Source organism: Carlito syrichta, unplaced genomic scaffold, assembly GCF_000164805.1.
Source record: "Carlito syrichta isolate Samal-C Ts95f unplaced genomic scaffold, Tarsius_syrichta-2.0.1 Scaffold315267, whole genome shotgun sequence".
Taxonomy (NCBI): domain Eukaryota; kingdom Metazoa; phylum Chordata; class Mammalia; order Primates; family Tarsiidae; genus Carlito; species Carlito syrichta.
Genome location: NW_007259363.1, coordinates 39,557 through 44,782, shown reverse-complemented (window position 1 = coordinate 44,782; position 5,226 = coordinate 39,557). Strand labels below are relative to the sequence as shown.

General features: G+C 39.7%; 1 pseudogene; it reads left to right on the top strand.

Annotated features, from left to right (window-relative positions):
- The first annotated feature begins 1,778 nt into the window (after positions 1-1,778).
- On the top strand, positions 1,779-2,652 carry LOC110594423 (annotated as a pseudogene).
- The last annotated feature ends 2,574 nt before the right edge of the window (positions 2,653-5,226 follow it).

The following is a 5,226-nucleotide window of genomic DNA, read 5'->3' as shown; positions in this document are numbered from 1 at the left end:
TCTAAAGTCCTTACTACATTTGGTGACTAAATGTGTATTCACTCTCTCAGTACTGTTTGCATTTTTATAGATTTGGGGTCGTTTTTGTTTATTTTCATATGAAAACTTTCTGATAAGATGCTGTGCTTCACAATTTCCAAAAGGTTGAGGTCATCTATAGCCCTGGAATTTTTATTATATACCATCTCAATATATCCGTAATCTACTACCTGTCACTACCTCTACTTCTATGACTCTGATCTAAGCCAATGTTATCTCTTGTATCAGTGTTTGCTCATGATAAAAATGTTTCTAGCCAATCTCTCTGCCTCTGTCCTTAAAACTCTGAAGTATATACACAATGTAGCAGCCAAAGGGACCCTTTAACAATGTAAGCTAGATTTTCTTTTTCATCTGTTCAAAATGCAATTGTTTGTTATTTTATTCAGAGTAGTTTCCAAAGGCCCTATAACACCCTATAAGGACCTACAGGATCTGTGTGCCTGTTACCTCTGAAGCCTTATCTATTATACATACCTCCTTGGATACTCAGGTTCAGTGTTTTAGGCTTATAATGCTTTGAACATGCCAAATGAGCTCACATCTCAAGACTTTTGCTCTTGCTTTTATTTCTGCCTGGACTACATTTTCCCCAGTAGCTTCATAACTTGTTCATTTACCTTATTAGATTCCTTCACAGTCAACTCATCAGCAAGAATGCTATAGTCCATCCTGTTTTATAATAGCATACTCTGCACTGCCTCATTTTTCCTTGCTTAATTTTTCTCCATGGTGAAATTATTATCTGACATCCTGTATGTGTATTTACCTTTACCTGTTGACTCTGTCAAAATGTAAATATACAAGAATGGGAACTTTTGCTTATTTTGTTCTTGCCTATATTTCCAGTGTTTAGGCTAGTTGCCAGCACAAAATAAAATAAATTAGTAGATAAGAACTACTTCAGCTCAATCATCCATTCACTATAAAATAGTTTTTTGATCACCTAGTATCTGCAAGACACTGTATGTGCAATCTATGGGGATAAAAATTTAAAGGAATTATTTATATTCTTGGGCTATTTATAATCATATAGAGGAGATAAACAGGTGGCTAACAGGCATAGTTAGTATATTTGGAAATATAGCTGGGACCTGCAGAGGATTTGATAGATAAGATGTCATTTGATTTGGATATTAAGAAATAAATAATATTTGAGAAGTGTAAAATAGAGAAAGAAAACTTCTAGCTTGAAAAACAAAATCTGAGTCACAGGATCTTATAAATCTCTGTCATAGAATAGCCCTCTTTACCTGTTTAGTGCATGTCATTTTTATTACTCCTTCAGGGAAAGGATGGTTAACATTGATTACACTGATATAGCAATTTAATATCAAATAGTCTGTCTCTGTGATTTTTTCAGGTACAGCATGGGTACCAATCTGCTAGACCATTCCCCATCCCTCAATTTAGCAAGCTCATGTGGCAACTCCCTTACTGTCATATATAATAAAAACTTTAGTGGCCAAAATAATGTCATTCAAATGTTATTTGTGAAGTGCTTAGATAATATTTGACTTCAAAAATTTATATACTTTTTCGTAAAGGCTATAATTATAATATGGTTAACTTGAACGTACTCATTTTTTCCCCCTTTGGTAACTTGAGAATGAACCTACCAAATGAATGGAGCCAACCACTCTGTTATGTCTGAATTTGTGTTCCTGGGACTCTCAGATTCCCAGGAGATTCAGATTTTTCTCTTTTGATTTTCTTGTCTTTTCTATGTGTCCAGTATCATGGGAAATCTTCTCATAGTGTTCACAGTAACCTCTGACCCTTACTTGTACTCCCCCATGTATAGTCTGCTGACCAAACTCTCGTTCATTGATCTGATATTTTCCTCCACTGCAGCACCCAGGGTGATCTGTGATCTTTTCAGGAAGCAGAAAGTTATCTCATTGGGGGCTGTGTAGCTCAGATTTTCTTTACTCATGTATTGGGGGCACTGAGATGGCGCTGCTCATGGCCATGGCTTTTGACAGATATGTAGTTATATGTAAGCCTCTCCACTATCGGACGACCATGAACTCATGAGTGTGCATTTTTACTTCAGTGACTGCCTGGACCATTGGTCTCATTCATTTATTGGCCCAGTTAACTTTTGTTGTAAACTTGCCCTTCTGTGGCCCTCATGTATTGGACAGTTTTTACTGTGACATACCTCAGCTCATCAAACTTGCCTGCACAGATACTTATAAACTGGAGTTCATGATCACTGCTTATAATGGTTTCATTTCTTTGGGTGCTTTTTTATTGCTCATTCTCTCTTACATCTTCATTCTGGTCACTCTTCAGAAACACTCCTTGGGAGGTTCATCAAAAGCTCTTTCTACGCTGTCAGCTCATATAACTGTTGTGGTTTTGTTCTTTGGTTCATTGATTTTTTTCTACATGTGGCCCTCTCTTTCAACACATTTGGATACATTTATAGCTATATTTGATGCAGTTTTGACTCCTTTAAATCCAGTCACTTACACATTCAGGAATAGAGAAATGAAGGTAGCAATAAAGAGAGTGTTTAGTCAGCTCATGGATTTTAGAAAAAACATTTACACGGCTTTATGGAAACAAAGAATTTCCAAGCAACTATTGAAAGTTAATAATAATTAATCCACATTAAGAAGGGACTTTCTATTATGCATGACTTTGAATGTTCGCAGACCTTCATCGCCCATATGGTGGGTTCATTTTGTTCCCACTGAAGAATAGGTGACATTCTTCCTTGAGGAGAAAGAGGGACTTTATATGCAACATATAGAAATCAAAGACTATATCCACACTTATTTTTCAGTTCCCAAAGAACCATGCCAATAAGAGCATTTACATACATCAAATAATGGTGTAAATAAGTGTGTTTCTTAGGATAGCTGTACTGTTATTTTTTATTTATTTCTATTTTTATTTTAAAGATGTGGGGTATAATTCAGGATTAGGCATACAAGTGGTCATTGTACAGGTAAAGTTTGGGCCTTCCTTTGGTCCCCACTTCACCTGGTTTGAGATCAGTTACTCTTATTGATGTTATGTGCCCCCCCTTCCCACCATCCTGAACACACCCGATCTCACCTGTACTGTTGTTTTCAAGCTCTCCTGACCTGTTGTGCTGTAGGAGTTCAATTCCTTCCAGGTAGGTTCACACTGGATTCAGAAAGGTCAGAGAACAGAGGAGCCAGGTTCATAACAACTGCACTCTTTTTTAAAAATTTTTTATTTTGAGTTGGAGTCTCACTCTGTCACCCAGAATGGAGTGCAGTGGCCGCTCCCGGCCACCGCAGCCTCGATCTGCTGGGCTCCGGCGATCCTTCCGCCTCAGCCGTCCGAGTAGCTGGAATTACAGGCATGCGCTACTATGCCCGGCTGATTTTTTGATTTATTGTAGAGATGAGGTCTCGCTGCCCAGGCGGGTCTCGAACCCGTGGGCTCAGGCAATCCACTCACCTCAGCCTCCCAAAGGCGCGGGATTATAGCCTGAGCCACCGAGCCCGGCTCAACTGCACTCTTTAATGGTAATCGTGGCTACCAGCGATTACAAGGGGAACAGGTCTCTGCACTGAGGTTTGTCCCTGTCTCCTTTTAAGCAGACCAACACAATAGCAGCACGCAGCCAGATTATGAGCACATAGCTATACTTGACAAGTTCCATTACTTTGCTTAATCATAAATTCCTGTGGAATAAGGTGTAAGGGAGCGCTATCTCGTTCTGGTGGGCCAAGGTCTAAGGGAACGCTGTCTTTTTTTTGTTGTTCACTGACTCTGTCACTTCTCTTGTTGAACTATTAAATACCTGGACCAATATAGAAACTCCTCACTGCACCTGCAACAACAGGGTTCTGAAGGACCTCTCTCTCTCTCTCTCTGTGTGTGTGTATGTGTGTGTGTGTGTGTGTGTGTGTGATGTTGTGTCTGTGTCACAGGGCTTGTGGTCTACAGTTGACCAGTGAGGTTCATAAAGTTCAGTTTTTGTTGTTTTTTGTTTTTGTTTTGTTTTGTTTTGAGATCATTATCAAGAACCCACAACCCGGGTAGAGGAAATATTCAAAGCATGTTTAAATTCCATGGTTTTAGATAATATGAACTTAATTACAAGCCTTTCGGGATTTGTGAATTTTTACTTGGAAACGCTAAAGTACAAATTAGAACATTATGATTTTGCTATTCTCTGACATAGGCTAGGCCACAATTCGATTTGGTAATTCTCTTACTTATTTATAACTTGCCATTCTTTTCTTTTCTTTTCTGAGAAATGTGTGATTTTTCATGAAATTCCCACCTCCAACCTCATGTTTTATTTTACAAAGAGAATAAAGGCCATGAGACATTGATCTAATTCAACAGGAATTCACTGAGCACCAGCTGTGTGTCACAATCTGCCAGGTGTCAGGATACCATAATTGGGAGATACAGGTAAACAGGCCCTTACAATAAACATGAACTTGTCTTGGCTAATTAGAAATGAAGAGAATTTTAGCGAGCACCTGGGAAAGACATTCTCCCCTGACAAAAGGTATGGGCACTACAAGTGAAAAGCCCTTGGGATTCCTTCTTTCTGAACCTGTTTGGATTCCATTGTTGAAGTCAGATGCCTCCATGGCCTAGTTGGTGGCCACCTTGCCACTGTTAGGGATACATGGAATGAGAAAAGCTAACATGCCGACTGGGGTGAAGCAGAAAAGTGGAAAGGCCTGGGTGTTTGTGAACATGCTTGAGATACTCAATTAATGACAATACTGTCTACTTCTGGGCATTTCACAGGCATGCATTTGATGTCCTTGTGGCTTAATCCACTGTTCATTAGGTCTTCTGTTATTTGTATCTAAAAACATCCTGACTGAGAAAATGTCATGGGGGCGCTTAGAAAGGGCACCTAACCTAGTCTTCTCAAAGAGAAATGGATACTTCCATGCTATCTGTGATGTAACCTGAAGATGTATTGGGTGATTGGCAGCAAAGGAGGGTCGGGCTTGAATGGGAAGGGCATTCCAGGCAGAGACAGCAGCACACAGAGAGATTCAGAGAGTGAGGAAGAACGAGGAACTACAAGTAGCTCGTGTGAGGGTATAAAGGGAGACGTCCACAGAGGTCACATCCCTGCTCTGCTTAGAACCCTGCTAGTGCTACTTCCTTTCCTCCTAATACATGCCAGAAACCTTAGAAAGGCAGTCAGGATTTCATGGGCTGTCGCTC